The 24,794-nt window shown below is 43.8% G+C and overlaps 1 long non-coding RNA gene across 1 annotated transcript in view; it reads left to right on the top strand.

Moving 5' to 3' along the window:
- The window catches only part of LOC121610996, a 59,553-nt gene extending 35,102 nt beyond the window's left edge, over window positions 1–24,451 (top strand). Inside the window, exons 3-4 of the long non-coding RNA XR_006007059.1 lie at window positions 12,367–12,446; window positions 23,745–24,451. This is a non-coding gene — a long non-coding RNA (uncharacterized LOC121610996). The remainder of the gene's footprint in view (window positions 1–12,366; window positions 12,447–23,744) is intronic.
- The last annotated feature ends 343 nt before the right edge of the window (window positions 24,452–24,794 follow it).

Raw genomic sequence — 24,794 nt, 5'->3', positions numbered from 1 at the left:
AGCGTTATGAGTCCATTCACTGCACAGCAAAGAGCAACCCGTCAGCCTATTCAAGCCTCCCGTACCTGTGACACAACCATTTAATGAGAAAATTCAGTATTTTTGATTAAAATCTATTTCGCATCCACACGTTTATGCCCTTCTATACAGAGCCCCAAAGTGCTCAGTATTACACAGAAAAATAAGACGTGAAATAAATAAGCACATGGATAAATAAACTATATCAATGAACCAATAAATTGTGAAATACTTCAAGAAATTATAAACTTAACGTATTTCTGGAGCTCATTTTCAACACAGAAATTCAATTTCAAAATGGTCAAAACTCTGTTTAAATGTGCTTTTTTCCCACGAACACTTGCAGTATGAAACTGTTGAGTTGATTGTTGAGGGATGCTCGGTCAGGGTTAGCTGGTTTCTGGTTTTGGAAAGTGGAAGTAAGCAATAGCATGGCTGATGGCAAACCACCACTACTGTGTAGTCGTCACCTGATGCACCAAATATGGATTTTCACGATTTTCCAAAAGATGAACATTTACCTGAGAGATGGGAAACGACTATCTGACGATTGGAAGGAACCAGCTTCACGAGCGCTTTGTCACATTATTTCACTGCAAATGGAGCTCGTCCTCCCAGTATTTCTGTTGCCTTGGAAGCGTAACATTATCCTTGTTGTCCTTGCTACAGTCCAGCTGGGTGCCTTTTCATGAAACTTGTTGATCGATGGTATTTTTTGTTCTTGTTAATGGCTGGCCGGCTATGTCTACGCCTTCTCTACTTTGAAGATGTTTTTTCAATTCATCGTCGGTTTTCGGACCGCTGCCAATATTCGGAATTTGATTTCTCGCCTCAAAAATTGTCAGAGATGAGTTAAGTGATGGAAATAGCATCGGAAAATTGTAAAAAAAATTAAATCAAATAAACTACGTGTTGTTGGCCCAGCTGGTTGTTGTGAATGTTCCGGTTGGAGATTTTTGCAAAATATTTTTGGCATACTGCAGATTTTGCTTGTTTGCATATTGCATACCGACCATGCACGCTACATTGTGGCCAAATCAGTACCTGCGTTTTCAAATACAGCCAAGCAAATACAGTAGCCCGCTGCAAGTAGCTCAGATGACAACAGATCTTTTTCCAGGGGACACAAAAAAGTGAAGAACCCAGCTGGGACACATTTTGCTGCCTTGGTTTGTGACCTTTCAAGATATTGTTAGCACAACATTGCGCAGTTCCCAACAGTATTTGTCTCTTTGGTAGTGTTGTTAGAATTTGCAGTGTGTTTGTATATTTGGTTGTGTTGTATGTGGTATTTTCAGTGCAGGGGTTGTCAGATTTATGAAAATGATCACTTAAGTTGCTTCCTTTTTGTTTATTTGCATGTATTTTCTTAAGCTGTGATGCCTTGAGTTCAGTCTATCACCTTACAAACCAGCTTAGCTCATCAGTTGTCGAGGTAGATAGCTTTTTCCTAGCCAAAAGGGGATGGAGAAATAAACTAAGTTTTCGAATTCCCCAATTTAGTTGTTTCTTAGTATATAATATTCCACTTTTAATTCATATTATTCTTGATTTAATAAGGTCTTATTTAGTTATTCAACACTGACCACTTTGGGGTTCCACATATCTGCACATTCACAGCACTGCTGTCATTTGCGACTGCTTTGTGTCATGTGAACCACCCTTGCAGTATCAGAGAGGAACATCTGATAAAAGGACATTGTGGTTGGAGTGGAATTATGGGTTATGTCACCTTTCGCCACAAAACTAGAAGGGGCCTCTCATAGTTTTCCTCTCACATGAGAAACAACCGCTGTCATGTTTCTCACAACTGAGCCAGACGAAGTGGCACATGACATCGACTGAGTCATGTAAATATATTCAGCGCCTATCATGTCTGGGCACCTGAGACTGTGGTGAGACCCAGAAACTGTAACAGCATTATGCTTTTTTTTCCATGAATGTTGCACTTCAGCTTTCTTTAATGATCATGTCTGTAGTGAGTGAGAAGATGGTATTTATGTCTGTCATGGCTGACTTCTATTTTAATAATAATAATAAAAAAAATGCCATTTTCTGAAAATCATTGAATGAGCAGGGATGATTATATTGTCATACCTGTAATCATTTTGCATCGCTTTGCTGGTTAAATTAAGTATCTTTGGGGTAACAAATTAAAACTAAAAAGCAAGTGCTGTTAGATTGCTGTTTTGAATCATCCTGGTTTCCAAAATGTCCTTTTCTGGTCAAACTAATTGGCTTTGATTTCCAAAATGACAGAAATTGGAGTTATTTTGTTCTCATTGACTGACAGCTTTTTGTCTCTCTGTTAGACCCAAAATTTCCACATCTCAGACAATCTTGGCTCAAGATAGTGGCCTGAGATCAAGGATTGTCCAACAGTGGACAAACAAAAACAAGAGAAAGAGGGGAAAAAGTGAAGATGTGAAGGTTGCTAGGAGGGAAAGGAAGGAAGGAAGGAAGGAAGGAAGGATGGAGATATGAATTGAACCGGAAAGAGCCTTGTGTCTAATGCTTGCCACATTTGCTCTTGAATGAAGGTCTAATTACCCATCGGTATTTGGTGCCAGCGTTCCCAGGTCCCAGCAGCCCCTGGGCCCGTGCAGGCACCGAGCGTCCAGAGCCAGCTGCCTCCCAAACACTTGCAGGTATACAGGCCGGGCTAATAGTCCTACCACAAGGGAGCCAGATGAAAGAGCAGGAAACTGCTGCCAGAAGCCCTGAAAGGATTTATGTAAAGACAGGAGAGAGATGCAGGGATGTAGCAGTGGCTAAACCCACCTAAAGTTACCTACCTGTTTATTTGCTGAATAGTGTGCCACATTTAATCACAGAGATAAATCTTTATGACCGGAATCCGGGGTATAAATTACAGATAATAGTATCAAGATGATGGAAGTTAGAGGTCTGTGAAGGTACATATGTGTGAATGCTTTTAGGAAGTGCATATGCATTGTGTATATATCAGAAAAAAACAAAACAAAAAAACTCAGGTCCAGTCATGCATAATAAGTTCTCGTATAATTTGTTTGTTTGTGTTAAAGGGCTCCTTCAGTAAATTGGTGTTGCATTTCCATATCCTGGCTTTTTATTCACAGGTATGGGTCGAGCTACAAAACTGCTTGATCCTACATGTCCCACAATGCAGCTCAGATGTGTTTGTTTAGACGCACTCCCTAAAAGCCCACTTCTTTCAAACCCCACATCTCCAGTTTAAAACGGTCTCATTCTGTTACACATTGTTTAATTCTCGAGCCCGTGCGGAGATGACCTTAATAACATCGTCACTTTGGAAATCCCCTTCCAGAGGCACAGGAGACATTTTACTGTCTGTTTGTTCCTACAGGCTGAGTAGAACTACTCATGATGCGTTCACTGAACTCCAGGTGTAAAATCGCTGGAGTGCCCACTAAGCTCTGAGCGTGTGTCATCGTCGTTGGTGCAGCCTGCTCGCCTGAACGGCTGAAATCTAAACTCAGTCTACGTGTTTGCATGTGTTGTGTTGGTGTGCATAGCTTTGCGAGGGTTCACCTCACTGTTATTTATAAATATAAACACACAAGTCATCTCTCCCGCTGCCGGGACAGCAGTGTAATGTCTAAGTAGAGAGAAAGTGAGTAATCGTCTATCTGTGTGGGATGTGATATCCACGAAAGAGGCCGGCAGGGTGGGACGGGAACATCGCCAGTCGTGACGACTCCAGATCCCTCCTGAGGAACAGGAATTCCCACAAGCTGGATAAACATGCAGTTTGGTGCTGGCGATGGGGGGGGTTCTTGATAGTCTCTCTCTCATCTTTGAGCATGGACACTCTCAAGATTTAACCATATCCTACCAAAGGAACACACAATCCAGACCCTAAGTAGGTGTGGGTGCATGTTCGATTGCATGTTGCAGGCTGGATGTAGCTACACTTATGCTTCCTCCACTCGCTTCCACAAGTTTTAATGCTTCCTCGGTTTGACAGCCCATTTTGATCGAACTGCATTGCATGGATTCGCAGTACAAACTGAGGCGCTGCAGAGAGCTGCAGAGAGGATTGGAGGATGGAGGAGTCAGTGAGGAGGGAGGATGGGTGGGGCCAGACATTTTACGGCCTCCAGTATGACTTGAGCTTGTTTTCTTAGACGGCATGTGTCGCTATTTGATGGACAGGAATAATACAGCAGTGGCCATGGGAGGACAATGTGTAACTGCAGTCATGCAGAGAATGCAAACAGTGTTTATCCTAATGGATTCAGACAGAAGCACTGATGGACAGGGGACTAACCTGAACAACCACACATTTGAATTTTATTCCCTGTAAGGATTTTTGTGTGTTTTTGTCTCGCTCCGGGGTCTGAGTCTTTGTGTCTGACTCTCTATTTCTTTCAGCATCAGGATATCCAGCGTGTGTACTTTTGCGAGTATCTCTCAGCGAGCGTACTCCAAACTTCCCACACACACACACATCGGCATTTGCGTTTTCACATGTAATTACCGTGAATCAACTCTTTGTGCATGGCTCAAGTCATAAAACAAGAGAGAAAGAACATCGTTATGCTAGTGGGGCACCTCGCTAAAACGCTCCAGTGACAGAAAATGAAAAGCTGTAATTCCTCCTGTGAAGTGAAGTCTGACTTGTCGGAGTAAAGTACTTCCTATCCCTTTGTTCAGATCTCAAAGGGAATTATAGGGGAGAGAGTTAGATATGGCTGTTAATAAGACCGCCGAGCCCTGACCAGATGAACGTCTAAGTGATTTAGACCATGACACTTGTATTAAACTAATAAAACCAGATTACTTTAGCCTGGATATTCATATTTGCGACACACAGAGAACGTGAAAAATGCTGAGCTTTTCTTGCATTACATCTTAGAGATATAAGTGTTAAATAAAGAAAATAAAGTGACATAAGAGGACTAAGCAGTTTGAATGGTGATTTTCCTTCTCACAAAAAAAATTACATCATATTTGACAACAAGAGTTAGCCTCGTCCCATCAGTATGCACCATTCCCCACTCCCGCATGTATATTTCTTTTCCTGTCACCGGTTGACCAAGGAAGCGCTTTTTTTTTTTTTTTTGCAGAATTGATGCCATCAGCTCTCATATTGATAAACAGAGAGGAAGCCGAGGGTTGGGGTTTGGTGAGGCAGAGGATGGGTTGAGGAGGAGAGTGTGCGAGGATCAATGGGCTAATAAAACAAATCAATGGAATGAAACCACAGAAAAAAGTGAAGTCATTAATTTGCAGAGACAGGATGATCCCACCAACCACATGCATTGATTAGAAATGAGGTCTGTGGAGAACCTTCAGGGGGTATCATATTAGTGGAGGGAAACAATGGCCGGGGTGGGGGGAGGTGGCTTTCCTCTGACGGCTTGCTGCTGTACTGATGCAGGAGAATAGGTTAACCGGTGGATCAATGGCCTCTTCAGCATAAGTCCAAGAGGACAGCGTCTCTGTGTTTGCTCTCCAATGCACTGTCAACACAATATCTGCAGGTGTGATGTTTTCTCTCTGCTTATGGACGCAGTTTCATTGATCCCCCCCCCTTTTTTTTTTCAAACCAAGTGTACTCAAGCATGATTATGATATTGAATACATCATAGAGTACAAAGAGGTCTGCAAATAGGGTCAGAGGTGAGGGCTAATGTTCCATTTCTGTCAATATAATTATTGTTAATCATGATTTGTAATCAATAGCATTGGGCTGAGTTATATACACTGAGGCATATCACAAAGGAGTGCGAGGATGGCAGTGGAGGTGTAATGTGCAGTTTGCACAATGACGGCATTAATGCACATGCAGAGACTCCATGCCAAACCTCTGAACCTCATGAAAGCCTTCCCCTCACCTCTCTGTGGCGAACAGGTTGTAACAAATGTACAATCTGCTTGCCAGATTTGCACATTTGTAACTTTTTGGTCTTATTTGTAACTTTTTGGTCTTATTTGTCCGACTTTGTATTCAGCCTCGTCACAAGCTTCTTACAATTATGATCCCAAAGGCTGCAAAGTTCCCCGTCGGTCAGGGTTCATCCGATCTGCAGACACAGCGCAGCTTTTCTGCTGCCATTTTGGGCTGGGTGGGGGCGGGTGGAGGGTGGACAAGAAAAGCAGGTGATGCGAGATTGACGACTTAAATACTTCATCAATCAATGCTGCAGCCAATGTGTTGTTTGGTGATTGGTGGAGAATTCAGGCAATCCATCTTTCCTACCGCCAACTGGCATTCAAGATTCTCCTCAGGTTCTCCATGTAATGCCTTTATTTCTTTATTTCCAGGGTTAACCTATGCTGCAGATTTGTGTGTGTGAGTGTGTGTGTGTGTGTAGGGGGGTCCACTCTAACCCTTCACCTGTTATTAGAATCTGCTAGACATGTATGCTGCAGGAAAATGCGCCACACACACAGAGACACACTCAATACGCTGTCACATGAAAATAAACCATAATAAGAGAAATTTGAAGGCATTAGTATAATTACTATAATTATATGTAAATTGGATCATAACCAAGAAGACTGGCAGTTTATGTCAGCCATTGCACTGTATTTTACTGTGTGTGTGTTGTCTGATTGGAAATCTTCTGCTTTGTTTTACACTAGAGACCCAAAAATGAAAAAAGGCTCCATTACAGAAGAACCTTACCGAGCCAAATGGAGAGATTAGAGACGCTGATATGGTTTTGGTTTCGAACGTTGTCTGCACTGTTAACACCTGCTAGCATGATCAGATCATGGTTAGTTTTGGTCTTATTTGACAACATGTTGGCTCCATTGATTTGGGACATGCATTATGGCCAGTTGGTGTTGTTCAGCATTGATGTGCACTGAGACAGAGTGCACAAAATATCACCGATCCCCCTGTCCATCAAAGTTCTATAAGCGTCCAAACACAGCAGTCAATACAAGAATACGCATTATTTTCCAATTACCACACATTAACCGGGTGCATCATGCAGCGCCGCTTCAAACATTACAATTTCTCTCCATCCTCACTGTTTTCCTCATCTCACTCTCTCCACTTTCATGTGGTTATAGTAATGCTGAAGCCCCTGGGTTTTGCTTAATTAAAATACATCCTTTTTGTGTTCCCCTCGGAGTCCAGTGATAGAATAACTATGCAACGGGGTTAGCTGTATTTAGCTCCTTGAGGAGTTAGCCAATGTTGTGTCAGGCAGCCACTCACAGCTAAATCAACAAAAGCCTGCAAAAAGGGGAAGGAGAGAGAGAGAGTGAGGGAGCGACATAGGAGGAAAAAAAAGGTTGGGGGGGGATCCCACATTGTGTAAACCCTTAGCTTTTCACACTGAGCGACGTTTTTATGCTAAGCTCTGAGCTTGAACTGAAATCCTCTCACTTATCCTCAAATCCAAGATGAAATACTGTCAGATGTACTGTGATCCAGGGAATTTGGTGGAAGACTGACAGGCAGGGCAGAGAGACGTATGAGTGACTGATACTGAGAGGCACGAGGGTGTGTGTGTGTGTGCACGTGCGTGTGTGTGTGCATGTAGAGGAGGAGGAGCCGGGAGAGAGTGGAAGATACTGCGAGGGGAGGAGATTGAATACAATGATTTGTCAGAGGCAGACTCAGTGACTCATGTCGTTTTGATGCCTGGTAACCAAGGACACGGTGGAGAATAAATCACACAAACTGCCCTTTTGATTTCACACATTAGGACTTGAATATTTTCAAACTGACATAAATGTTGCGAACTTCACGTTGGATCTCATGCATTTCAAAAGCAGATCAATAATTCCCCCTTTTAAAATCATCTTATATTTTATTTACAGAAAGAGTGCTGCACCTGGCAACAATTTGCATACTATCACATGCGATTTTGGGAGCTGTGTATGTTCTGCAGTCAGATGTTTTTTGTGGGGTGTTGGGGGCGATATTTGGAGGGTGTGTACGTCCCTCATCTCTGAATAGCTCTAAGGCACAGGCAGGAAATGGAGTCCTGGCATTTTGTTTTGCATCAGTGCTCCTCTTTATTAGAGAGGAACAGAATCGGCATAGAATAATAATTGGAAAATTGTAAGCTTGCTTTCATTATAATTAGCGAGATCACAGGATGCAATAATCCAATTATTTTACTTAAAAGCAAGTTTCCTCATCCCTCTGCAATGTGTTGCAGGATGTGTAACCTCGTCCCACACGGACATACCAGCGAAACGGCAAACTCTGCCTCTCCCACTTCATCCCCCTCGTACATGTAAACACCAGCATGCTTGAGTGTGCTTAGACAGCTGAACATACACTGACATATGAACACCATTTAGGGCCACCAGACACGCACATAAACACACGCGCGCGCACACCTCAACAACATACAAATAATTGAGTAAGAATTGCTGGTACATTAAGTTTAATGTGTTTGACATTCGGCAGGAGGAAATGGTAGGCATGAAGTGGAGTAGCCGCGCTGCGTCTTTCTTCAATCAGGGCACGGCAGGGCTTCATTTTACAACCCCGACCCAAAACCGAGGCCCGTCAAAGCTAATTAGCACTGTTGCAAATGGATGCAGGTCATGGATCTCAGCAGATTGGTCCACAGAGGGGTCAGCACAGGTCAAACCTCCAGTATGGAATGATATAAACAATCATCTATAGACCACAAACCAATCAATCCCTTTTAACACTATCCACTTCCTGGTTGGCTGCTCGCAGAGGTCAGAGGTCAACATCCAAAAAGACAACTGAGCCAGTGGGTTTGGGAGTGGGAGGCACATGCTGCTGATTATCTATTCATTTATGGCTTAGCGATCAATAAATATTAAAGGTGTTATAGTAAAATCTTTGGTAGGATCTGTTGAAAAAATGTTTCTTTCTTTCTGTGCCCGCTTCTTTCTTCTTTCATACTTAATTTATTTATCCATGAATCACTTTTCACTGCTAGTTGCACAATTTAAAAAGCGAGTGTTCATTCATGAATTCCATACCGAATGGCAAACGGGTGGAAAAATGTGATTATCTGTTGTTTGAATCACAAATCAGCGTGTGTTTTCCTGCGCGCTGAATAAAATCACTTCAGCATCAACATGGAGTTCCGCAATTAGCCGAGCAGAGAGAAAGGAAAGAAAGAGGGGGAGAGAAAGGAGGAGAGACGGGGGGAGGGATGGAAACCGACGCTCGAGGAACTGAATTACCGGAGCCTTTTCTCATTATCATTTAGCCATCTTTTATGGCCCACCAGTAAGAGATGATGTTCCCATGACCCCGCACAATACACAGGCATATTATTCAATCCTGCCTCGATGAAATTCCTGCAAATAAAACCTTTGTGCTGGGCAACAGCTAATTATTTGACAGATTGGCCCCCTTCTGGCTCAGGTTACAGTGTGGAGTGGCCATGTTGTAGCCCCCCCTCACCCACACCACCAGCACTCACCCACTCTCCTCCAGCCCCGCAAAGAGGGGCCACTTTGAGAAAATCCCAGAGGGCCTCATTCTTTTCAGGAGATTATATATTTCAGCCCCAACTCCCCCCCCACCACCACCACCGCCCCACCATCCTCCTCTCTACAACCATCTATCCATCCAAAATCAAGGGAGCGTGGTGTGTGTGCGTACAAGGGGGGGTCTGTCCGTCAGTGACAGCAGTCATTTCATAGTTTAAAGGGTGTTCTCAAGCAGAAATATTTAATCTTCCCACGAAAATAAAGTTTGATGGCGGAGGACTGGTACAGAGAGAGAGAGAGAGAGAAGAAGAGAGAGACAGGGGGAGAAAGAGGAAGATAAAAAAACAACCACGTCCACTTTGTGTTGTGTTACTCTGTATTTACACTACTTTGAAGAACTACTGTACATATGCATGTAGTGTATTTTTTCGTAATACCAAATTAGAGAGTGGGGAACATTAACGGATTAAGTTTTGGGTGGGCATGCCTTTGGCTTTGATTCAGTCCACTAATAACAAGAGTTTGTCATTAGTGTTCGGACATGGACCACCAAGATAAATGCCAACACATGTTTAAATTATCCGGAGAGTAATGGCGCTTTCCTTCAGCCCTTTCCCTCCCCAGAACGATCCCTCGTCGGCTGGACTACGCAGACATTTTGAGTTATCAGTTTGAGTTTAATCTGCTGTTTATTTTGCCCCCATACAGATGCTATAATTCAAGACGGAGTGTATGTTAAAAGAGGTGAAAACTAAACAATTCATTCAAATAAAGTCAGGGGAATCTACTGGGGAACAATGAAACCGAACGACTTAACTTTTAAAGCTTGAACTGAAATTAAAAGTGTAGAAAAAGTAGAAAAATTGTATATAGAAGCGTTTACATGAAGGTATCAAAAACAGTGTTCATAAATTATGTATGGTTTTGTATTTATTTATATTTTTATTTATATTTATTTGATATATTTCTGTTCAAAATGTGAAACATAGTATTTTATTTTAAGACGACACAGTCGAATATTGCATTTTTAAACTTTCATATATTTTTAGGTTTGGCCCTGACTCTGAATGTGAAAGTGTTAAAACTGAAACTAAAAGGCACTGATGATTATTATAATCCTGACAGAGTGCTTGTAAAACCACAAAACTTTTGCCTACAACCCCAGAGAACTAAAACAGGGAACTGTCGCTACTGCTGGAGGCATTTGTGCCGCACTGCTGAATATTGCTAAATAGGGAATCATTGAATGAAACAAGTCAAAATGCAAGTTGGATTTGAGTTTACAGTAACGGAAACGCACAGAACGGCGTGTGCCATGCACGCCATATCATGTCGCAACGAGTCTGTTTTCCAACAGAGCAGTAGCTATTAGTGGCATGTATATATGGCATTAAAATTCTTTGTCTCTTCACAATGAATCTGTTCAAAATATTTGAATTCTGCTGTGTGTGGAAACTTGTGCACTGTCTGATGGTTTAGAATATTCTGCTACCCACTAAACACGAGTTTGGACAAACTTGAACTCCGCAGAGAACCAGTTTTCCACCCGCTCTCATTCTCCACCTTCTGTGTGTCCGCAGCCGTCAAATGCTTGCCGGGCTCCGGTCGCATGTCTGGGCCTCTCGACTACTGTGCTCACCTGGCATGAACCCAAGCGAGCGGAGCCTGGAGTATTCAGTGCTCAACCTGGGTGAAGGTCACAGAATCCGGCCCTTCCCCGCTCCGCTCCCCAATGAGCAAACATATGGTCGCGGAGCACCTTGAACATGTTTGGTTGACCAGAACTACTTGGCCTGAGCTGCCGCGGCAAAAGAGACAGCGGCGCTGAATGAGGTTCGGGCTCACCTTGACAAAGCAGAACAAGGATAAGGAGGGAGCGCGAGGCTGCCAGCCAGCAGTGATCGTCGCTCACTAGTTGCTCGCACGCAGGAGAACCCGCGTGAAGTCACCCAGCTAGAACTAGAGTGCGAAAAGCCGCGGACCCTCTAGCTCTCCTCTTGTTTCTCTTGATATAAACGCGTGTAATCATAAGGAACAATATCATCACCCCGTTGCTCAAACAGCCAAGCCTCGTCTAATCGCTTCCACGTTTCCTCAGTGTTAAGCTCATTAGTGGGTGACCTAAAGGCATGTAGGAAAAAAAGACAAGCCAGAGAGACAAAAAAAAAAAAAAAAAAATCTTTGGATAATGGATGCTTGCTGTTTTGAGACAGTAAAAATAAACAGGTCTGCGGCTTTGATAATGAATATGCTGTAAACATGAGCCCAGAGTGTGAGTTTATCACAAACGTCCAGCTAATAACCCAACTTGCGCGTACGTGCGTGCACAATCGTTTACAGTATGTGCGCATGCATTTGGGCCTGCGTGTCATTGCATGTGTGTGTGTTTGTCTTTGGGTTGGCTCAGGGAGGTGGTGGTGGTGGTGGTGAGGGGGGTGTCGTAGATGATGACTCGCTGTTAGACGTTGTGAATGGGATGTGAGAGTGTCTCTGGTGTCTGAGTGTCTGGCCCAGGTGGCGACTGGAAGGCCGACTTCATTAGCCTTAAAGAGGAAACAAAGGAAGATGCATCGTAAAAAAGTGCCATCCCTCATCTGCGAGGCCACCGCCTGACACATTAGGAATCTGTATGCTCAATTAACCACTGGCAGGCTCATTTTTCCTCTCCCTCTCTCTCGCACTCTCTCTTCCCCTCGCTCCTGATCAAACAGAGCAATCACACTGGACTGAAGCAACACTTAATATGCGGCACGTTTATGAAGTTAGAGCATGTTTGGGTTTCAGTTGCAGAGAGCGGGCATGCAAACTTGAGTAACTTTGTTTTTTATGATCCATAAATATATTTGCGGAAGATTTGACAATTTGTCACTTCCTGATTAAGCAAAGCAAAGCTCGCTGATTGCTGCTTTCAAAACCGTTCTCAACAAATTCTGCAACTGCCTCCATTCTTCTTTGCAGGAGGAAGAGGAAAATCTGACGCCCAGGAGGACAGGAAATCGCATGCCAAAAACACATTACTCCTCAACCCCAATTTGCACGTGAGTTCTATAATTAGAACTTCTGTTTCACTGACACGCGGTAGGTCATTTGCGCAGGAATTTTTACATTACAAATTACAAACATGGCAGATTCACGCAAGAGTAAAATTACAGACAGTTTCCTTGTTTATTACAAATCATATCTCCTGCTCGTTTAGGCTGTTTAGGAGATTGCTGTATATGCAGTAGTGCACTCTGAAGACCCGTAAACAGACTCTGATGTGTGAAATCGAGTTCCTCTTTAATGAGCGCTGATATAATGCACCATTAAGCATATGTGTCATCTTTACACGGGCCATGATCTTGATCTCCTGCTTTCATTGATGCAAACGCACAAGAACACAGGCAAAAGTCAAACACACACCTCCCCCAACATTTCATCTCTTGAACTGTGTGGCAACCTGAGGATCCTTGTCTTCCCATGAACCTCCTGTGAAAAATGACAAAGTGCAATAAGGACCTGGCTGAGGTGGGGTTTTTTTGGGCGGGGGGGGGGTCACTATGATACGAATCAGCCTTTGATTAACGAGGTGAGCTAGACGGTCTTTAAAATCACAGAGGTCACGGCTTAGGGGGCCTCCATCCAACACTTCGCCACACTTCACAGGGCCAACTTCTTTTTATTATTGGACCCGCCTCTCTCTCTCTCTCTCTCTCTCTTTCCTGCCCCCCCACCCTCTCTCTCCCCCTCCGTGTCTCTCTTTTGAGGTCCATCAGAGAGATGAAAAATGGCGTGCAGCTGGCCGAGTACTTCCTTCCCCTTGTCGGGGTCAGCAGTTCACTGTGCTGATAGAGCCCCTCACACCTCCATTAATAAGAGCTCCACTGCACTCACACAGGTCGCTTTGCTGCACCGCTGGACGGCCACCACTCCTACCTTTGTCTGAATATCCTATCATTACATTCCCCCTTCGCTGCATAAGTCAGCCATTATTTTGGCGATAAGTGACGTGACCTGCGCAGCTATCACCTGAAATAAGAGAACATCACTCTAAAGACGTTTAAGTGCACTTTGTTTCTCATTTTGCTTGCTATGTGTTTGTGTTGCAGGCATGATACGGCCAGCCCCTTTCTCTCTGTTAATCCCTTAGGGGAAAAGCCTCTGAGAAACAAAATTACAAACCATTTAAGTTTAAGATGGCACAATATCCGAGAAACGTGAACATGTTTTTGAATAAAAATGACACCTGGACATTACTCAGTATTGCATGTGCCTTTGTATTGGACTTTTGTGGGTTTTAAAAGGAGATATTTCGAGTGTTTTTGGGTTGTCACCATCAGTTGCTCACTTACACATTCTCCAGGCTAATTGGACTTTAAAGAAAATTAAACATTAATGACTGAAATAAAAGATTTTTCACATAAGAATATTCTGATAAACTATATGGCATTAATCTAATCTATAATAAACATTTCAATGTCTGCTGTACTGGCAGTGCAGAGCAGAATAGATTGACAGCCGAGGCCAGGCTGGTCAGATTGAGAGTGCACTCAAAAAGAGGTGCTAATCATAATGCTGAGCTAGCCTTGTTTAGCTGCTAATTACCTCTATTATGAAGATGCAGAGTGCCTGATCAGAGGCGCCTCGGCGTATACGTGTGTGCTTGCGTCTGTGCGTGTCTGTATACAAGTGTGTGTGCTGGTGTGTGCCGATTAAGAGGGGGATTAGCCGTCCATCCTGTGGAGGGAGGCAACCAGGGGGTACAAGGAGAGAAGGGGGGGGGCATTGTGGTGGCAATGGTGATGGGAGGAGGGGGTGTCCCCCTCCTGGAGACGAGCCCTGACCTTCTCATTTCATCCTCATTAGTATCTCATGTCAACAGAGCAGCCACTCCTTAATCATCTGCTATCATCCCAGACCTGCACACACACACACACACACACACACACACACACACAAATAAAGACAGACAAACACAAACTTGCACATGAGCTGCTTTTACAGACGCGTCCTGTCTATTCAGCTATGAAGAACATATGTACATGTGTAAATATGTATTATTTTACATGATGCACCGTATGTTATTATCACATTTTTCTTCCAATCATACCAAACATCTATAAAGTACAGTTTGTGTAAAATTTTGTTTAAAAAAAATTCATCTCAGCCCTACTGACTGAAAAGCTCCCAGAATATTGAATTATTCTTTTGTTATTAGTTCCCATACGCCAACAAATCCATAACTAATCTAAGAATGTGTCATTTGGAGTTGGCTTATGGTGTCCTGTGGTGGACAGCAGCACGGCGGCGTGGCAGAGGGTGGCCTCGTCTGTCTGTGTCGGCCTCGCTGCCACGGAGGCCCCAGCAGGGTCGGGGGGAGAGGGGGCTCGGGGTGCCAGCACAAATGAGATCCATTCATTTCCCCACTTCAGCATATGGTGGCCCATTGTCCTCGGCCACAGAGGCAGAAGTGATGCAATTTGTTGGCATGTCCTGTCATTTTCACAAACTGCCCATCCCACTGAGGCCCTGGCCAGCAGAAGACAAGCAAGGGCAGCTTGTTGTCCCCCCCCCCCTAGTCCACACCATAACTGGCAGCAACAGATCACACGCCCCCACACATTATAAAGACATATGCAGTGCTTTTGCACAAATATTTTGATGAACAGAAGAAAGTCAGAAACAACAGGATCAATCAGAGTAAATCTTCAAGAAGATTATAATATGCAGTATCTGTGTCAATCCCTGTTGTTTTTCAGGCTGTAACAAAAGCTTATCCTTATTTACAGAATAAGATTTAGTGTCATCTTGGCATTAAGCATCCTTATTTGTGTCAGGGTATGCAAAGACACAAGCTTTGACAAAACAACACCTATAGAAAAATAACAAATTACTGCAGTTAAAAATGAAAAAAAAAAAAACAGCGTGTAAAGAATTAGCAGCGAAACCTCAGATTTATGAGTGAGAGTGAACTGGGCAGTTCACCCCTGGTCTGTTCCTGTTTTCACTATGCCAAGCATGAAGCTACTGTCTGAAAGGAGAGGGGAAGGAGTCTTGTTTAACTTCCTGAAAAAGCAAACTTTTGACATGAGGTGCACAATATAACCAATGGCAGCAGCAGAACGAAGCGTCTAGACATGACTGCATTTAGGTCAGACAGAGGAAAACATGATCACACTGTCATGCACAAAATGATGGTAGTATATGGTGTTGACAGGCGTTTGGGTCGCGGGGTCAAATGTCACTGAACCCATTCTACACTAACATTTGTGAGTGTGTGTGTGCGCTACATCCTCGCTTCCCGGCATGGTTTCACTCAATGCTGGCCGTGTCAGCCAGAGGTTTGCTGTTCATTGTCCGCACAGCGTGCTACCGCACCCCGCCCTCTCTCGTGCGCACGCTCTCTCAGCGTGCGACAGGAACGTGGGCTTTCCACCGAACACCCAAGAAGGAATCAACAAAGAGGAGCACCTTCAGATAGAAGTCAGCTCCACTTCAGCCATTCTGAAGATTGATGACGTTGGTCCTCGTTTCAGTGGGAGTAAGAAACAAGTGGCCCTCAGAGACTCATTACACCTCGGCGAGATTTGGAGAATGGAGTGACACTGCTCCTGATTACCAGATTCATCATTTGTATTGGTCTGGGTTGCTGTTTCACAAATGTCAGTCGGGGAACTGTACCTAAATTAGTGATGTGGTGTCCGTGTCCTGTACTGTAAAAAAGCTGAAGAAAGAAAGATGACCAAATGCACTTTTGTCTGTTTGTCACACAGAAGACATGCAAAAACAGTCAGATAATCCATCTTTGTCCCCCACGCAAACATTTAACCCGGCTAGCTGTGGTCCATCTAATACCCCAATCATATATCCCTGACCTCAATCCTGGCCACACTTCTCTCCATCCACCTCCCCCTTGTTCTTCAAGTCACCATACTGCCGCAACCGAGATCCCTCTCTGGCCCTATCCTTAACCCCATGTGTACCCTCCACCCCCAAACACCCCCCAACCTGTCAGGGACCAGCTTCCCATGTCCATCACTAGGTGATGGATGGGGTGGAAGGTCGTCACCCCACTCTCCAGAGTTCACTGATCCCATCAGCCATTCAGACACCTCCAAATCATTGTGGGGGACGTTACTGAAATTATACATTTAGGGAGAACAACCTGGAAATTTGCTTTTAGAGAGATATTTCACTGACAATAAGTCATATTTCTGATGGACTATCAGAATCATAACGGGCAAATAAAGCTAAAAATCAACACAGCAGACCCACAGATATTGTTGCTTGTTTTATTAAATGAATTCCTTATCCTTGCTGAAATCTGGCGCCTACATTATTCACAATGCAACTCAGCTGCCGACACTTCAGCCAGCAATTCAGGTGTGTTACAACTACAGCAGTCGCACTAATGTAGTCCTGAGCCGCTAGCCTTAAGCAGAAACGAGGCCTCAAGTGACATCGCTCTTCTGTAGCCGCCTCCGGACCTTTAAACAGCCTCTGATGTGTAAAATCAGTGCAGTATTTGCCGTACGTGTGAGGTTTTGGAGTAAATTGTAAATCTTATCTGTTGGACTTTTGCAAACTCTTGGTACAGATTGTGCAGGGAGTATACGAGGCAGCAGTGAAAACAGGCCACACAAGCAAAGGATTGTTCGCTGTGTTAGAATTTGCGAGTGTGGAGATTCATTGCATTTTTCTAACAACAAGACTTCTCCTTATTAAACAGATATCTGAGACGCAGAAAAATAGAAACGACTTCACGAAAGTGATTTTCTGGAAAACGCAATGAAATTTGATTGCACACTGGTATAAACCAGTGAAGTGTCTCACCCCTGACTGACCTTAAATTGCCCCTGGATGCCTATGGCGCTGTAGGAAAAACTGTAGTCCTATTGGCTCATTTCACATATGTCCTGCTAAACAAAGCGACAGGACATGGTTGGTGCTTTGATTGCTGAGGAAACCAGAGAAGGTAAACTCAGATCCTGACTAAGTCTGTCCTTGGTTTCGAGCAGCGGAGCACATGGCAGCAAAGGGGGCTGGGTTTTCTCTCACTCATATCATTCAGTCAGAGGGAGACTGACGTCCTATAAATACACAAGAAAAATAAACAATACACAATAGTGTCAAGCCTCGCCGCTGACAGGGGCATAGATCAATGTTATTTCCCGCTTTTGCAAAAATACCTAATTCCCCTTATTTAATCAAGCGTCTCTTTTGCTCGGGCCCCTCCGGCTGATTTATGACACCCGCTGCCTTTATGAGTACCTGTTTCATTTTCTTGTCTCTGCTCTGACACCTAAAGTGATAGGAATTTTATGCTTTTGATAACAATATGAGTTTCACTTTGGCCCAGAATTCATGGCCCTGTCAGCGGGCAATAAATAACAGCAGCGCGGCGAAAACGTTCACAAGCTTCCCCGACAAAGCATCCACCCAATGGGATTTACTTTGGGATGGAGGCTATGAATAGAAATCATAAAAAAAAGAAAAAAAAAACGCACAGGAGGGGACATCAGCAGAGGAACGCGGGATCAGAGTAAAAGGTCATGTCAGCGAGAGTGGAGGTGCAAAATGTTTTCCGGTGTCATCTCGTCAGGATTCATAATTGGTGCGCTGTCATATGAGCATTTTGATAATGTCACATGAACATAAATGCCACGCTGTGACACGCTGCTCTTCGGCCATCATAAGTATGTACAGCTCCAGCATTTTCATGTCACGGAGCCTCAAGTAAAAAAAAAAATCATTACAGGTCATGGATCCCCATTTGACATGATCCCAAGGCCCCAGCAGGGTGAAGATCTGCTGTTGTTGCTTTAGTTAGCGTTTTTACTGCCTGGACTTCATCATTAGGTTAGTTTAGTCATTTGTTTTTCATTTTTTCAAGCTGAAATCCTAAATCTGTGCTTGGATTCAAACCGTGACATTTCCTCTGAATTTGCCACCCCATCTGTATAATATGGGACTGTTCCATATTGAAAAGTAGTTTGCACTGTCCCTTAATGAATCAAGGGACACGATTTGTCCCATATTTTCATGCACACCCTACTCTAATGCACACACTATGTTTTCACATACTGTGACATGAGAAATAATAAAACCAAAAGAGTCTGGCTCTTCTGAACTGCTCAAGGAGACCTGCAGTATCAAACCACAGTCTCATTTTGCTGGAGACCAATTCAGAAACCCCGGGAGCAACACCCCAAGAGGCTTTGAGTGCCGACTGTACAAAACAGAGCTGAAATGTATTCATGCAACTATTGGTCAACCAACTGCTTCCTCCCACAAAACAGCTCTCAGCCTTCACCTCCCCGCCCACTCCCCTGGACCCCTGAGCTGGAGCCCCTTTCTAATCTGTCACTGTCTGTAAAAGAAAGTGTGAGAAAGTAATACACCAAAAATTCTCATATGCATATGAAAAATTATGTCCTGAATGGGGTCCAGAGGGGTTGGATGGATTCATATTGACACTTCACACATTCCGTTGACAAATTGGTCGTTTCTGCGTTGTTGCCAAAAACCTGCTGGTTGCCTAGGCGATGACATTAAACTGAGTGAAAACGGCTCTTTACGTGTGATAAAGTCAAACAAAGATGACGCACTGTACCCGCCGACTATATCTAAGGAATAGGAAGTAAAATGTCAAGCGTTTCAAAAGAAAGCTGCCGTAAACTGTGGTTATGGAGACTATAACGAATCACTGCTCAACCCCAAAGATCTCTTTGTTCCAACCCCTCCTGGTCCTCACTAAGTGAATATTATGAGTCCGAGTGAAAGGAAGGAGAGAGAGATGTTTTTTTGTATATCGCTACTTGAGCCCTGTGTGTGTTTGGCACCGAGGCCTCAAAGGAGCACAAAAGAAAAGAAAAGGCAGGGTCACGACAAGTATTCGGTGCTAAAGGGGTGTGAACTGGCACAGGCTCTTGGCATGGCTCAATGCATGGTGGGATGGCAGTGCCCGGGAGCCTCCAGACAGAGGCTGCTTGGGGCCAAACCAGCGTCTCAGTGGGGCCACAGGGGAAGACGTGTGGGAGACCAGATCAGAAGCAGAGGGGAAAATTGAGACAGATTTTCTTGCAGGTGTTGAGATAATAGCCGGACAAATGATGTAATTGTTTGAGCGTTTGGGGGACAATCGAGTGGGGGAGGGGCTCAGATGGGTCGCGGGGGTGGGCTCAGAGATCACAGAGTAGCAGAATTTGAATTTCAAAGGCAAAAGAGTTGACACATGCAAACCTGAAAACTGGACAGGAAGTCTGTCATATCTGCAACTAACCTGCCATCTCTCTGCATCCCCCCCCGAGGTCACTAATAGGTGGACAGCAGTCCAGGTCCCAACCCAGAAGCCATCCTATCTAGACCTGGACCCGTAACTAATTACTTATTTTGAATTATTAAATTTAACGGGAGTGTTTCTATTTCTAACCATCATAGCACCGGTTTAGCGGCCCACAGACCAATCGCATGCCTTGTAAATCAGCTCACACCATGCTACCCAGCCAATCAAATCAGTGCGTTCAGATAAGCATTACACCTGGAGTCAGCGAGTTAGACAGACACACACAAACACACAGGGGAGAGATGAGACAAGTTGTTTCACGTAGTGTGCTCTAAAAAGAGAGAAGGAAACCGAAAACAGAGCTTTTAATCAAGACCGGGCCGACTCTCACGTGGCGGTTCTTCCCGGGGGCAGGTCAAAACCAGCACGTCTCACGTCCGGGACCGTAGCAACCGTTGAGTGGCAACGTGAAGCGCCACTACAAGACAAAGCACAGAGCACCTTCTCGGCAAACGTATCCACTCACATCCGAACCAAGGGCCGAGAAAATCTTTTGTATGGTTAAACATTACGATTTGCTTGAGGAAATTTTCTCTCACCAGACGTCTCTGAATTTCCCCAAATGGCCCACAGGTTGGTACTTTGGGACTAGTAAACAACCAGCACTCAAATCCGCTTCCCTCGGATCAAACCTTTGATTTTGTTATTTACAGAATACATTTAACTGATCTGATTCTTCATCATAAAGTAAATTTGGTCATTATTCAACCTTTAGTTGAGGTTGTAGTATACACTCTTTTCATTTACAGCTAAATTAATGGAATTATTTCTCTGTCTTTCTTTTATATGAGTGTTTCTCATCCATTTTCCACCCTGGCAGACTTTTTCTTCATCACCTACTGGAGGTCAAACTGCACCACCTTGTATTCACGCACAGCGTATGCAGCGCAGTGTATTAGTACATACTGTATTACATTAAGGGTGCAGACCTTTAACACAGAAACACATTTACACACATCCTAATCAACAAGCGCCGCTTTAAATGATTCAGAGACACGGCTCGGCCCTATCCATATTCTCTGGTGAGAGAAGCTGGGATATATTTGGAACATCACACTTTTAAGAGCGTGAGCTTCAACTCCCCTGGGTCATTTTCTGCTCTGGTCTTAATTGAGAGTGTTCTGGAAAAATCATTACTATATTAATGATTTAACACAAAGTAACTACCTGCTTTTTTCCAGGAGGAAAGGGAGATTTGCTTCGAATCAATACCCATGCACGCTCATTATAAGGGGGGGTAAAGTTATAGTAATTAGGCAGACACCAATAACTTTTTAATGATCTTTGTTTTTAATTGCATATTATCGGGTTGCACAGTCTGTGTGTTTATACCCAAATATAAGATAATGGCGAGGGGAGAGATAGATTAAGGAGAGGAGGCACCTGCAAGGTTTTTTACCTCAGCAACAACAACAGCACTGATGGCCAGCATGCGCGCAGGAGGACGGGATGAATGTGAGCATCTCTTCCTTTCTTTAGTGCATTTTCTGTCAGTTTCCCAGTAATGTGCCCAACGCTGTTGTGAAATAACACTTCCCTTCCTGCCGTCTATTAGGCTGAGGAAGTGAAAGGGCTGTCAGAGAAAAAAAAAAACAAACAAACGGTGTGAGGAAGTTTCAGAGAGATCAAAACACGAATATGCCATTTGAATTGTGTTACGACCACTAAAGAGATGCCTTACAGTCTTGTAAGCCAGTGTTGACTAGAAAAGAGCTGTTTTGCCATTGTGGAAAAAAAAAGCAATAAAAATATGAATGCAAATGAGGATAAAATGCAACAGCAATGGATAGCCATCTGTTAGCTCTTAAAGGGGAAGTGGTGTACTCAAAGCAGTGGAGGGGTGAGCATCTAAGAGAGAATAGGGAGGGTGGGAGCGAGCGGGAGAAATGTGGTGATAGAATGAGCCCAGGAATGCCAGGCTGGCAATCCGGGACTGCTCTGAATAAGTGAGCCAGCCAAGAGCTTTTTTGTTTTTTTTCCTTCCTATTCTGCCTGATGCCTTCCTTTACCCCCACCCCACGCGCCCTCCTCCCTCCCCTCCTCCCTCGGCCTGTTCGCTCTGGCCCGCTCCCCGAAACTCCACGGCAGATTGTCGATTCAATGACTCCCCTGTCAGGTGATTATCAAGGAGCTTTAATGTAATCTTCCACTCACACGTACCATATTTCAATTACGACTGCCATTGTGAAACAAGCTGCATATTCAATTCACCAATCACCCCGCCGCTGCCTCAACAATGTCAACTGTAAAAGAACGCCAGCTGAAGGCAATTATGCATGTTTTCAGAGCCAATTATGATCGCTCTCACGGCGGCGGTTATGCCACGAGCAAGGGAGTGTTTGGAAATTTTTAATTTAATGACAATATGCTCGTGGTAGGATTCAGCGTGCCGCCCCCACTCCCGGGCCTGCCATCTCGGCATCCACAGAGGGAACCATTAAGGCAGATAGGAGAAGATTATGGCCTCTCTCAAGGGCCACACTGGGAGCACAGGGAGGGTCTAAGCAGTGCAGGGTAGATGGCATCCACTCATCCTCTCTGCAGGATCACAGCTGGCAGGGCCGAGTCCAAGCTAGAGAGGCAGGCTGGTTAGCTCGTCTTCCAGTTTGGACTGCGCCTGCAGAGGGAGCATAAACTCACACATTCCCACAGCAGGCCCCAGACTGAGAGATGCTGCAGAGAGATCAAAGTCCGCTCTGCGGGGCTTCCTCCCTCCATATTTCTGAGAGACGGGCTCGACACCGGTGGTTCTGAAAGCTTCTGAGCTTGATTTGACTGTCTTTGCTTCAAACTGTGAAAACCGGTTCAAATCAGCGCACACAGCAAAGACGCCGATGAGTAAAAAGTGTCTGTTTGTCCACAAAATGCATAATACAGTTTTAAAAATTCTTACAGCATTTGTTTATCAATCAATTTGTCAATTATTGTTAAATTATTAAAGAACCATTTTGTCTGCAAAACATCAGAAAAAACTGAGAGCCCCAGGTGACGTCTTTAAATTCACTTGTTTTAGCCAACAGATAGTCCAAAATCCAAAGTCATTCAATTCAAAATGATACAAAAAGCAGACAATTGTACATAAAGGAAGCTGAAAATTGTGCTTTTTGTCACTTTCACTTGATAAATGAGTTCAAATCACTTCACCTTTATTGTAGATATTCAATAAATCAATTAACTGCTTATCATTTTAGCATTAATTTACTAGAAGTAGAAAAGGGTAGACCTAACTTAGGACAGTATTTTTAGGAGTGTGTTCATGGTAGTCTGAATACTTAATTACCTGATTATAACCAACGAGAGGTTATGGATTATTTAGAGTTTTATTTACCATCACCGCACAAAGGTAGAGGTTTAACTGATAGAGAATTTGTTGTCCATAGTTTTGGGCAACAGATTTAAAAGCGCCTTTGTTCAAATAACATAATGCAGGTTAGATCTGAGCCTCCCTCCCTCTCCCACTGGGATGTTTGTAGAAAACCCAGTCAGTTCTCAGGGGTAGAGGTTGACAGGAGAAGATCGCCCCAGTCCCTGGGAGATTGGCGAACACAACACATATATTAATGCATTAAATGTGTTGACTGTGTTCAGCCCAGGGATGTAGGAGGGGGAGAGAGAGAGAGGTTAGGGGGAAGAAAAAAAAAAGCTGTTGTAATGTATGGTGTTGTCTTGTATAGCGTGTCTGGCAGCGGGGGGTGGGGTTGGAGGAGTGTCGGCCAGATTATAAGGCCTGTGGTGAGAGATGAGGGATGGCTGACTTGTAAACAAGTGACAAGCGTCCTGGATGACAATTCCTAATCCATCATAGTGCTGTCAGCGGTGACCGGTGAGGTGACGGACAGGACCCAGGAGAGGGGACAGCTGCTGCACGTCAATCCACATCATAATTTGAAAAGCCTTTCCGCATGAGCTGAAACAGAGGGAGAGAGCAAGAGGAAAGAACTCATACATGCCACTATCTGCTACATCTCCTCCTCAATCTGCCTCCATTTTTTCCCCCTGCTTTCTCTTTCAGAGATGACAGAGATGATGTGGTGTCCTCTTCCCTCTCAGATGGTGAACTGGAACACCATGGCACCCTTTAACATGCTGATGGGACTATGATCAGACACAGTGCATCAAATCGAGCTGTAAATGTACACAAGAAACTTTGGAAATGTAATCACCAAAACCACCTACAGATGTGGTCAGACATAAGACATCAGATTTGTCCATAATAACTAAGTGTTATGGGAAAACATGGGAGTTAGTTATTTGACAGACTTAGCTTTAATAAAATAACTTGTTAAAGAAAGTTTGATTTTTAGTGCCTGAGAAACATCATCAGGTGCTGCTGTTTTGAGTACTTTTGCATGAGCAAGATGTTAAACCCTGTAAGATTTGGGCTTTTTTCTGCTTTTTCATTTGTGCTAATCACACTTAAAATAAAAGTTCTAGCACTTGTGTTTTGTCCCACAGACCCCACTGCTATTATATCAAATAAGATAAGATATTCCATGTTTTATATAATATGAGTTTTGAATGAATAAATATAGATTACATGTTAGTTGGAGCAGGGTTTGTATCTTCCAGTTTTTTCCAGGAAAAAACCATACATTCTCACTCCCAACTCATCACATATGGACGCTTGGTTAGGACCCCATGGCGTCACATTGTAAGGCACTGGGTACCCCATTAGTGTCATCTGTCAATATGCAGAGGCCTGCAGTTAGCAATGATAAATATGCAATGTCCAGTTAGCAACTTTGGGTTAAACTTTCAAAATAAAGCTTGCTGGGAACAATAATGAATGTGTGGTTAACATTGTGAAACGGTTTTGGATGACGGTTTGGCTAAAAACAAGTGCATTAGCTATGTGTTACTCACTTACATACATTATGTTATTTAACTTGCAAAGTAAAACTTTTGGTTTCATGCAGGACACAAACCCCGGTCTCCTGGGTCCTGTACTTTTCTTGCTCTTTGTACTACATACTGTGATGTGTTGGGGGTGAGAATGGCTGTCCATACAAGTCTATCAGACTACACCGAGCCTTGAAAAATGACTCAGGTGCCAGTGCCTCAA

The sequence above is a fragment of the Chelmon rostratus genome, chromosome 8 (genome assembly GCF_017976325.1).
Source record: "Chelmon rostratus isolate fCheRos1 chromosome 8, fCheRos1.pri, whole genome shotgun sequence".
Classification (NCBI taxonomy): Eukaryota; Metazoa; Chordata; class Actinopteri; order Chaetodontiformes; family Chaetodontidae; genus Chelmon; species Chelmon rostratus.
Note: the sequence above shows the minus strand (reverse complement) of the source record. Positions and strands in the feature narration are given on the sequence as shown.